General features: G+C 37.5%; 1 protein-coding gene and 1 pseudogene across 4 annotated transcripts in view; one reads left to right on the top strand and one right to left on the bottom strand.

Moving 5' to 3' along the window:
* Positions 1-12,906, bottom strand: part of KANSL1 (KAT8 regulatory NSL complex subunit 1) — a 179,479-nt gene that overhangs the window by 109,432 nt on the left and 57,141 nt on the right. The gene's annotated exons all lie outside the window — the stretch shown is intronic.
* Positions 6,057-7,575, top strand: LOC123620569 (annotated as a pseudogene).

Here is a 12,906-nt window from a genome sequence, read left to right on the forward strand (position 1 = left end):
CTCATTTAGCCTCAAGTGTTATACAGGATGACAGACACTGAATGTAAGTGAAACTAATACTGACAACAGACACAAAGGAAAAAGGACGAGGGAGGGAGAATTTCAGAGATTTATTTAGATCGTGCCAAAAGGGTTTGAAAAAAGCAGGTGTCAGATTGACACAGGTGGTAAATATCTTTATTTTCTGTTTTAAGTCTAACAAGCAAACATCAGGTAATAAGCCAATTCATTGATACCAACCTAGAGTATCATAAGCTACTGGTTTTTATATCCTCATCCAAATAGCCCTTTAAAAAAAGTAACTGGCAAGATAGACAACAAAGAAGCAAAATGCTAAGTATATGTAGAATAAATAAATCCAGAGACGCTACAGTCCATAGTGATAAATAATTTTAAATCTTACTTGGATACTTAGAATCACTATGGAACTCATTCCACTTACCCTTGTATCTTGCCTGTCAACTGTACGGAGATGTCTACTGACACAGAAGCACTAGGTTCGGAGCACACCTGATATTAAAACATCAGAAACCTGAAGCAACACTTTTTTTAAATCTGTAAGGGCTTGGGGAAGAAAGCCAATCTCCTAGCTATGAAGCCTCCCCAGGTTGACTTCTTGGTCATACTGCAATATTTTATCCTAAGCATTATTCAGTGCCCTTGTCAAGTAAATGAAGTAAATTTTACCCTAAGTATTATTCAGTTCCTTTGTCCAGTAAGTGAATTAAATTTAGTGAGAAGATGAAAACAAAGAAATACATGCAAGTACATAGCTCTCCCCTGATTTTAGTTGAGACTGGAGATCAGGCTTAAAATGCATAGGAAACACGAAAATTGTAAAACTATCAGAGTTCAAAAATGTCTCTTTAAAATTTCCCTTCTACAAAGATGGGTGCAAGGGCAGCTTTAGCTTGCCATGTCATTTTACTCTAGTGTATTCTTAATAGTAACCTCTTTTATCAAGAGCCTGTGGAAGTAAGTGTTCTAGAATTAACTAATAAATAAACAAAGCCATAGATATATATACTCAAAATGTGGGCTGGAAATGAAAACAAAGCAGTACAGTATATGAACTCTATTGGCTATTTACAAAATGTTTTCATATGCATGTCTCATATAATAGAACAGAAAAATAGTATAAATAAGGAGAAAATGAAAGCTACATGGAAGAGTTGGCTACCTAAAGGTACAGGAGTTGAAGATCCCATGAAACATCAACAGACCAGGTCATTTATTCACTAGTAGATTACCAACCCAAGAAGAGTGTGACCCCCTCACTCCTTTTAATTTGGAGGGAGAAGAATCAACAACAACAAAACAGAAAATATCTGTGGAAAAAAGAGAGAGAAGACAATCTGATCCTAAAGGGAGTACAACATGGAGAAAAACCCTAGGAGCTCATTGCCTAAGTCAGGGAAGGTAAGACAGCAAAAAAAGTTGAACAGCACAAGAGACTATTTCATGAACTCCTGATACCTCGATATGTAAGGGTTTTAAAGAGAAAACTCCCCTCTTACCACCCCCTCTAAATCAGATACATTTTGAAATCAGCTCCGCTCCTTTAAGAATTCTTAACTTTTGGAATAGAGGCTAACGAATATACCTGGATAAAATGATATCTAGTTTTGGCAGGAATCGGAGTAGAAAAGTAAAGGGGAAAAGTCAAGAAAGAACAGGCCAGGAGCAGTAGCTCATGCCTGTAATCCTAGCACTCTGGGAGTCTGAGGCAGGAAGATCGACCAGCCTGAGCAAGAGCGAAACCCCGTCTCTACTAAAAATAGAAAGAAATTAGCTGGACAACTAAAAATATATTGAGAAAAAAATTAGCCGGGCATGGTGGCACATGCCTGTAGTCCCAGCTACTCAGGAGGCTGAGGCAGAAGGATCGCTTGAGCCCAGGAGTTTGAGGTTGCTGTGAGCCAGGCTGACGCCAGGGCACTCTACCCTGGGCAACAGAGTGAGACTCTGTCTCAAAAAAAAAAAAAAAAAAGAATTTCTACTTTTAACTACTTTTAAATGGGGAGAAACAGAGAAGAGAGGAGAGAGGGGAGAAGGGAGAGGGGAGAGGGGAAAGGGGAGGAGGAGGGAGGGATGGAGAGGGAGAAAGAGGGGGAGAAAAGAAGACAGGAGAGGAGGGGAGGAGAGAGGGGAGAGGAGGGTAGAACTTTCTCTTTAAAGGTGCATGTGACTCACACCAATCTACTTTCATTGCAAAGCCTTAAATACTATCTGACTATAGTAAAGTACACTGTATTCTTTTCATAGGGCTGGGGACAAAGATTATGTGAGGGTGTGGTGGAGGGAAGGAATAAGCAATCAGATTAGGGAAAAGGAGTAAACAATTAGCAGAAGTAACCCATACTAATGGTATATAAGATGCTGTCTCAAGATTTAATCTCTCAATTTTAGTTTATGTGTAACATAGACACAATGCTTACTATGTAACTAGAAGGTGCTATAAAAATTAAGTGAAGAAAAAAATAAAATAATAAAATAAAAAAGTGCGGAAGGAAAAGAAAAGAAAGAGAAGGAAAGAAGAGGAGAGGGAAGGGGAGGAGAGGATTGAATTAAGTGAAGTAACTATATAAGAGGTATTCCTGGCATTTGGCAGATAAATTCATGTTAGTGCCCTTACCCCTCCAAAAATAGGTACAGAAGACTCTAATCCAGTGGTTCTCAACCAGGAGTGACTTCCTCCCCTACACCCCCACATGTGACAAAGTCTGGAAATATTTTGTTGTCACAACTAGGGGAAGGGAGGGTGCTACTGGCATTTAGTAGACAGAGGCCAGAGATGCTGCTAAACACCCTGCAGTGCACAGAACAGCTTTCCAAAACAAAGAATTATCGGTCCCAAAACATCAATAGTGCCTCTATTAAGAAATCCCGCCTAAACAAATTCATTTCTGGAAAATCTCACAAACATGGAAGAGGAGGGCAATAATTCTATTCAGTTCCTACACCCTATAAAAAACCTATTTTAAAAACATCCTATCTTGTGGCAGCTATCAGATGACAAAAATAGTAAATAAATGTTGCACGGAAATCTTGTAAATATCAAGAAAAAAGCTTGTCCTCTGGAGTAGTTAAAAAATACGCAGATATAGTATCATTAAGAGCCTATTAAATTTGCTTTTTCTAAATAGTAACAACATTCAACCGTGACGTTAAAATGGCATACTTATACATCAATGAAGGTAGAATAAGTGATATAACTCTTTCAGGGGGTGAAAAAAAAAAGACATCAAAATGATGATATCCCTTTGACCTCAGAACCCAATTTAATAGGATGAACACAATGTACAAAAGTATTCACTGTATTACAATTATGAAAAAAACTGTCAATTTAATGACCAGAAATGGATAGATTCTCAAAATCTGAATATTATTTATGCACCAGACAATGAGAAAAGGATACAGGCATTTTACATGCATTATATCCTCTAATCTTAATAAAGATCTAAGTATTATAATTCCCATACTACACAGCAAACTAAGGTGCAAAGACCAGAGCTAGCAAGCCAGGGAGCCTGGATTCAAATCAAGGCAAACCAGACTCTAAAGCTTCACCTCCTGTGCTACACTGAATGCAATTAGTCGTCGAAGTAAAAATTTAATGGAGTATTATTAATCTTTAAAAATGACTATTTATTAGATATATACAGAATACTTTATATCTAAACTGAAAACATATATTTTTCAAATACCCATAAAATGTTTAACAATTAACCACGTAATGGGTCATAAAAACATGGCTCAAATTCCAAAAATCAGAAAGCATAAAGGCCACATTCTTTGACCATAACGCTATGAAATTAGAAAGTAACAATAAAAAGTGGTAGCAAAAAACAAACAGAAAATTTAGCCGGAAAATTAACACATTTTTCTAAATAATTATGCTAAAAAGACACCAAAATTGCTCTAATTTGGAAATGAAAAATAATGAAGACATCATACACCAAACTTTTCAAATCTGGCCAAAGAACTACTCAGAGTAAATGTTACAGGCTTAAATGCATATTTAATAAAATAAGACATTTAAAATAAATATCCTAAATGTATTACTTCAAGAATCTGAAAAAAACAAAGTACATGAAATGAATAAAGGTAAAAATAAAACCAATGAATAAACTATAAACAAAAAGGTAAATTCCACCAATGTAATCAAAAAGCAGAAAACTCTGTATCCAAAGAGAAAAAAAGAAAAAGGACATTAGAAATGAAAGACCAGATACAACGGAGTAAAGCAGGATCCACAGGAAGATTTTAAAAGATTACTAAGCAGAATTTCATACCAATAAAATTGAAAGTCTAAGCAAAACAGGTGATTTTCTAGGAAAATATATTGCCAAAAATGAAGAGGTTATTCTTTAAGAAACTAGAACCACAAGAGAAAATTTAAAATATATTCAAAGATGCACTCATAAAAATAAAATGGCAACTGGCTCAAAACACTTTATCAGTCAAATTGTATCAAAACGTCAATGAACAGATAATCCCTGTTAACTATTCCCAAGCATAGAAAAAAGGGGGGATGACTTACCAACTCAGTCTATGAGCTTGACATAACCATAGCCAGTTAAAAAGTAAATGGATAGGTCATTACAAGTTATGAACATGGGGAGTGGAGGGGGAGGAAGCAAACCCACCCCTGGCAAAAAAAAAAAGAAGAAAAGAAAAAGAAAGAAACAAACAAAAAAACCCATTTGACATATGTTAAAAGAATACTCAAGGTCATCCAGAGAGTCAATATCTGATAGTGTTTATACTAACAACTCCTGCACTGGAAAGTGTAAACTCAAGAGAAGGCATAGATTTTTGTCCATTTTGTTCACTGCTCCACCTCCAGTATCCTTAAGAGCTACTGGCACACAATAAGCACTTAGTAAATATTTGTTGAATAAATTTAAGGGCCAATCAACATCAGGAAATCTATTCAAGACTCTAAAGGAAAAACATATAATATATAAAATATATTTACTGTATTATTTTACTATCTCCACAGATACTCAAAAGGTATTGATGAAATTCAGTACTCAATTGTAACAGAAATCTTTAAGTTAGAAATTAAAAGGACTTACTGAGTGACTAGGGGCTGACAAAAAAAAAAACAAAAGAAATTAAAAAGAACTGTGCCTGATCTAACAAAGGACATCTATCACAAACCAATGGCAAAATCTAACTCTTCTAATTAAAGTCAGGAAGCAGGTAAGAAAGTTCCCCACCTCTGGTACTATTCAACCATGTACTGGAGGGTTACAATCTATGCATTCAGACAAGAAGAAAATATACAAAGTCCAATAATCAATCAAAAACAGAAAAAAGTCACCATCTGTTAATAGGTTGACTGTCCACCTAGTAACATCAAATAGAAATAATTGAAAGAACTGTTAAGAGTAATAAAATTCAGTAAGGAGGCCAAACACAAAATCAACATGTAAAAATTAATGGTTTTTCCATAAACAAACAAGGAATGATCCCATTCTTAATAGCATTAAAATTTGTAAAATACAGGCTGGGAGTGATGGCTCACGCCTGTAATCCTAGCACTCTGGGAGGCCGAGGCAAGTGGATTGTTTGAGCTCAGGAGTTCAAGACAAGCCTGAGCAAGAGCGAGACCCCATCTCTACTAAAAATAGAAAAAAATTATATGGACAACTAAAAATATATACAGAAAAAATTAGCCGGACATGATGGCGCATGCCTGTAGTCCCAGCTACTCAGGAGGCTGAGGTAGGAGGATTGCTTGAGCCCAAGAGTTTGAGGTTGCTGTGAGCTAGGATGACGCCACAACACTCTAGCCTAGGCCACAGAGTAAGACTCTGTCTCAAAAAAAAAAAATGATTCCCACCACTGTCACCTAAAACAAAACAAAAAACACAAAAATGAGCACAAATATAGTGCCTTCACATACATATGTAAATTTTAAGTACAAGAAGAAGGAAGTTACCCTATCAGATATTTAAAGTTACCATAAGTAATATGTATATATTACAAATAGTATTTAAAATACTTTATAGGGGTGCGGCCAGCTCAAGCGGACCCTCACAACACCCATGGCCTTGGTGGTGGAGTACAAGGGCCTCAGGCCAGCTACCACTGTGGCTACTGCAACTCCAAGGAGGGCAAGGTGTCATGCAGTACGTGGGCACATTCCATGACAGTACAGGATTATCAGGATCTTATAGACAGAGGATGGCAAAGAAGCAGAAAATACTGTGTACAAACCTGTCATGCATCAAACATGTTGTCCTCAGTACACAATAAGGTGCCAACCTTTACAGTTTCAGCCTTCAAAATCTCACAAGGTTTTGAAAAAGAACGTTGAAATTTCTGGCTAAAGGGGAGATTTTCAAAGTAAACCATAAGGATGAGCCCCTGGATTCCACAACAGATGATACTGTTGCAGGTGACGTTGTGTTAGTTAATAAATAAACTGGATATACAGTGTGATCTCAAAATGCTCAGAGATGACCCCAAAAGAGAGCTTTGAGAATGAAAAGAAGAAAGGAAAAAACTCCAAGAAAGAAGAATCTAATGAATAAATTCAGTCACAAGATGTTATAAGAGAACCTGGGCTCTAGTGAACCATCACATTCAATTGAAATTCATACAGTTCCTAAGCAAGGCAAAGGAGCTGATTTGAGTAAGCCTCCACGTTGAAAAGCAAAGGAAATTAGAAAGAAAGGAAAAGGTTAAAACTCATGCAGCAAAACCCAGCTGGAGAACTTGAGGGCTTCCAGGCTCAAAGTCAGCTACCATCTTTGTTCCCACCAAAGGCTAAAGCCAACCAGCCCAAATCAATTGAAAATTTAATTTTGCAATCTTTACCAGAGGCCGCATCACACAAGTTAGAGGGAAAGTTAGTACCTGTCTCCTTTGAGGACCCAGAGTTCCAGTTGTCCTTCAGCCAGTCCTTTATATATCAAGTATCAAATGGCCATATACCAGGATCTGCCTGATCAATGTGGGAAGACTGAGTTCACGAGATTCCTTTGGAGGCAGAGAATCCCCATAACGGACCAGATTGTGACTATGGCTCCTTTCACCAGCAGTACTGGCTTGATGGAAAGATCACTGTTGTAGGGGTGACTGACACCCTTCCATACTGTATATCATCTGTATACCTGTATTACAATCCTGATTATTCCTTTCTGTCCTTGGGTGTCTACTCTGTACTACGAGAAACTGCTTTTACTAGGCAACTTCATGAGAAAACTTCTCAACTCAGCAATTACTACATGGGTTTCTATAGCCATTCGCATGTCAAGAAATATAAGGGTCAATACAGACCTTCTGATTTGTTGTGTCCTGAAACATGTTTGGGTACCCATCGAACAGTGCCTGCGTTGATTTGAAAACTCCAAATACTGCCGTTTCAACCAGGACCCAGGGCAGTGGATGAAGGTTGCTGTACGGAACCTGACCGGTTGCAGGTGTTTCACAAGAAAGCCATCATGCTTTACAGTGTTTATAAGAAACCAGAAAGATCCAAGTGAGGAGGCCACCACGCTACAGTATGTGAGCCTGGTGGGGCAGACATGTTCTGAAAGGATGCTGCTGTTTAGAAACTGAGCTGAGTGCAAGGTACCTCCCGGCCTGTGTACTCCCTGTATGCTGATGATTTGTAGGACAGTACGTACTCAGCACCTCTGGGGAAATACGGTAACCAGCCACAAATTAGACTTTTGACTATCCTATGGCTTTGAAAAATATTTTGCGAAAATGTATTTGTGAGAATCTCATGGTTAATATAAAGATGCAAAACTATGTTATGACCTAGCCCCATCTTTGGGGTTTATCATTTTGAAGGGTTGTTTCTGGCACAAAATATGCTAAACTTCTCATTAATATTTTGGAAAGTAAAATTAAGAAGTGAAATCTAAGTAATTTAATCATAGTTGTGCTTATTTTGTTCTGTTAGACAAACTAAAACAGACTTTCCCCAGACCCATTTAAAACACAAGGTTATGCTAGAAAATCTCAAGTATGGGGACGGTGTAAAGTCTGTTTCATCACTTAGAAAATATGTCTTCTCAAGAGAACAAAACTGTGCTATTACTCAGTGTTCAATATTAAGTTGCTGCCAAATGTTCTATTATGCAGCTTAATAAAGAACTTGAAAAAAATGTAAACATTTAAAAAAGGATGTTGTGTTGGCATCGAGTGTCCCTTTGTTCGGGATAGTCTTGTTCATGTCTGTTGCTCTGGAGTAATCTTTTTCCCTAGAATAATTGTTATTAATGAACTCTTTTACTCTCAAAAGTATCCCAAATTTTGATAGTAAGATATATAATTACTCTAGTTATTAAAAAAATAAAATAACACACATTATTATAGCATTTAAAGCTTCAGTAATTAAAACAGTGTGATATTGATACAATAACTGACACTGGATCAATGAAACACAAAACACAGTAACAACCGTGTACAGATTTAGTTTACAATAAAAAATGGCATTTCTACTCATAGAAAAAGAATCGTCTACTCAATATATTGTTTAGGAACAACTGGTTACCCACTGCGGAGAAAATAAAAGTTAAAACATTACTTTTTACAAAAAGTTTAAAGCACAAAACACAAAAGCAAAATATAGTTACCCCTTTTAGGGGCACTCTACTTCAACAAAAAGCCTGTTGATTCCAAACAATTTCACCCCTTTACATCCCCTTCACAAACACTGACATCTCTTCTTGCCTCTCCTATTTCTATCAATAGTCTGAGAATTTTCTAGGATCAAAATCCTGTCACATAACCAAGTTTCCTACAGTGTGCAATCATGGAAAGATGTCAGATTTGGACTCGAGACCTCTATTACAACCTTGACTCCTACCCTAATAATCTTTAGCACGGCACAGTCACTTTGTCTCTAGGTTTCTCATCTGTAAAAGAAAAATTTGTGCTTATCTCCAAAGAGAGCTATAAAAAATTCTCTATTTCATCAATCTTGCATCTGGACCATTCTCTCCATGCCATGTTCATCCCCCAAGTTCAAGACTTTATAGGCAGGCTACCAAAATAGCCTCCCTGCTTTCAGTCTTACCCTGCTCCAAACCATCCCAGAACCTCCAATCCATCCAGTCTACATCAGCATCAAATGAGCTCTTTAATCATGCCGTTACACTCTAGTGATGCCCCATATTCCTATGATAAAATTCAAAAGCACTAGCCTGGCATTCAAAACCAATGTGACCCCAACTTACCCTTCCAAGCTCATCTTCCACTTTACTGAACTTTTTATCTTTGGCAATAGTTCTCCACTATTTCCCAACACAGCATCCTCACACTCTGAGCTCCCTCATCCTTGGACCTAAAACATCCTATTTCCCCTTAGACACCCAAGTGTCATCCTTTATCCTAATTCAAGTTCCATTTTTTCCCAGGTCTTCTGATTACCTTCACCTATAGTAATCACTCCTTCATCCTAAGATTTCAGCATTTAATGCCTGTACCATGCATGTATCTAGTACTGAGCACACAATGCCTGATTCTAATGCTTCCTTCTCTACTTGAACCTGTGTGTTGGGGCTGGGGATGGGGGGATCAGTCACATAAATTACTTCTTGAAGACACAAACTAAGTTCTCAATTCTTAAATGTTATCATCATCCCTTATTTAACCACCAGAGAAGTGTTTCCTTGCCCTTTGGAGGCAAGATTAATCTTGATGATAAATGACCCTGAAAGACTAGTCTCCAAATAATTAGAGCCTTGAAAACTTTTTGTATTTATTTTTTCTTTGCTCAGGAAATTCTGGCACTCCTTTTCTAGAATCGCCACAGGGACACTTTTGACTATCCTAATGGTGACACATTTTAGTTCCTATTCAGATGATCAACTCCAGTAACTATTCCGATCACTGCTGAAGTACTATTATAGGAACAAACATAAGCTATAACTCTTTGAAGGCTTATTCTTCCATAAGTTAGTCAGCCAATCTTACCACTCATGGATGAAATTGAGGACATTTACCTCGTCTCGTAACAGTAATACTATCACACTATTTACAGTAAACCATTGAAGAAGCTTATATAATCTAACACTGCTTTAGACATTAATGGAAGTAATAACCTCCAGCACAAAATATAACAAAATATAAAACCAAGTATAAACATATCATGTCAACAACCTGAATGTAGTAATACACGTACCTTGAAAATTTCAAAGTCACATCACACTTCTCAACTTGTGCATCTGAGATCTGCTTACTATCAAGTTATTACTTACAACAAATTAAGAATTCTCAATTGGGAGGACAATCATTGCACCAAGAAAACTTCCTGCAAATAAAAAATTAGCCTTTCTGCTTACACTTCCAAGTCAAATTACTTCTGTCAATGCTCGAGTGTATTTGCATAAGAGATCAATTTCATATACAGCTGGGTAGAAGCAAAATGAATCTTAAGCAAGCTTCATTCCATTTTCATCTTACAAAGAGAAGATTGGCCTGTCCTCCCAGCCTTGTTAATAAGGATCTTGCAAAATTCACTATGAATAGGGTGTGCCCAAAGAATACTTGCTGGAAAAATCTGCTGGGAGAGAGCCAGTTTAAAAAAGAAAAACATTTTTACCCACTTGGAAATCTAAAGAGTGGTTGCAGCAACTCAGCTGAAAACTCTCAAGATGGAAGAAAATCCCAACATCTTTTTGTTCTCGGTAAGATTCTATGAAAGCCAACTAAATGAATCAATGAAGTATTCAACTATGCTAACTTTAAGCATCTAAACAGCAGTAACTGAAATTCTGCCTTTGATATGTGACAGTATTAAAAGGCATTAAGTACCTTATTTGTTCTATTTAAATGAACTTTATAATCTATAATAGTTTTTTAAATCAGCTGTTTCTGGGAAAAATAAAAGAGAACTTTATTTTTCTGCTTTAAAAAAACAGGAAGAAAACTTTTTTACTGTTTTGCTTTCTTGAGGGGGAGGGGGGAGCTGTTTTTCACTAGGAAGATTTATTTCTAAAGTATAACACTCCAACAACAGCTTTATTAAGGGGAAAGGATACTCATCTGGGTAAAGGTCTTTGTCTTCACTCTCTCACTACAACCCCACCCTCCAGGTTCATTCTGAACAGCATAACCTCTCAAATCTTTTTTCACTGCTTTAAGTTGGACACAACAAAAACATAAAGCAGTTACTACATGCATACACACTGGCCCCCACGTTGCCTCATGAGAGAAATAAATGAGCAGGGACTGCTGCAGCTTTATCACTAACTTCCTTATGGAACCCAGGGTGAGGGCTCTATGGAAATGTAAGCAATGTGAGCTACATCAAGGCTCCTCCCACTGCTCAGCACACATAAGCAAAGGAGAAAGTGTGCCTGTGCCTGACACTGACAGTAGCTTTTCCCATCCCAGCCTGGTCCCATAATTACCAAACAACAAGCAATATTTCTCAAAACGGTATAATCCTAATTTTAAAAGTGAGGAACTCAAGCCCAGGAAGACAAAATTTAAATTAAAATTCTCAACAGCTGTCCAGAATTCTTTCTAATCCATTGCTCCCTCTTTAGTTACTAATCCCACAAATGCTAAGAAAAATAACTTCTCGTTCACCCTTCAGGTTTTCTGGTACTTGCCAAATCAATAAAAATAACATATCAAATGTTTATCATAAACTTCCTACTCAGATACTGAAATGATACAAATTCAGACTAAGAGGGTGAAAACCAATCAGGATAGCCTTCAAGTGCTCTTTCATTTTCCCTTCAAGTTCTTATAGTAACTAGATTTACCAGAAGGAGCTTTCTTCTTCCTTTTTTTTTTTTTGAGACAGAGTCTCACTCTGTTGCCTGGGCTAGAGTGCTGTAGCATCAGCCTAGCTCAGAGCAACCTCAAACTCCTGGACTTCAGCGATTCTCCTGCCTCAGCCTCCCGAGTAGCTGGGACTACAAGGCATGCACCACCATGCCTGGCTAATTTTTTCTATATATATTTTTAGTTGTCCAGCTAATTTCTTTCTATTTTTAGTAGAGACAAGGTCTCGCTCTTGCTTAGGCTAGTCTCGAACTCATGAGCTCAAACGATCCACCCACCTTGGCCTCCTAGAGTGCTAGGATTACAGGCATTGAGCCACTGTGCCCAGCCCAAAAGGAGATTTCTTGAGGAAAATAATGAACACTAAGTACATGCTTACAAGTCATACAGTTCAGCTGTATGCACAAGGGAAGACTGGGAAGACTAAAAGGAGAAAGAACATAAAATACCTCCATATTTTAAAAAAAGATTTTTTCCAGCAACTGGGCAAACAGGATTTTTCCACATAAGATATAAATCATCCCTTTAGAATGCCAAAAATGTTTAATTTAGCCATTTGATGGGAAAAAAATTTATAAAATGTCACTTCTCTGGATTATTTATTATAGTAGAGGAAAACTATTTAACCTTGCCATCATCCCTCCTTGGTCAATGCCCCACCCACCAATGCACAGTGCTCAGAGAGCTGTCTAAAGCTGTAGTTCCCAACACTGCCCCCACCCGTCACTGCCTGAGCTCCACCTCTGCCTCCCTCCCTGCCCTCTCCCCAATCCAAGTGAAGCTTCATCTGTATTAACGGCCGCTCCCCATCACTTGCAAAAATCATCTTTCTACCTTCTCCCAATCAGTTCCAGGAGAAATAGAGTAGAAAGAATAACATGAAAAAACTAGCTTCTATCTTCACCATAATCTCAAGCATATTATTTAACATATCTATAGTCTCAGGTCTCGACTGTAAAATGGGGATTTCGCCATGATATTAATGTTTTGAAGATTAAACAAAATACCAAATGTAAACCACCAAACATGCAGAAGGTATGACTGATAAATTCCCTTCTTTTCTTCCTTTTTTTAAAAAATACTACCAGCCACTTCCTAAGTGCTACTCCTGCTCTAGCAAAATGTCCCTCCACAAGCCATCCA

The sequence above is a fragment of the Lemur catta genome, chromosome 15, assembly GCF_020740605.2.
Source record: "Lemur catta isolate mLemCat1 chromosome 15, mLemCat1.pri, whole genome shotgun sequence".
In the NCBI taxonomy this organism is placed as follows: Eukaryota; Metazoa; Chordata; class Mammalia; order Primates; family Lemuridae; genus Lemur; species Lemur catta.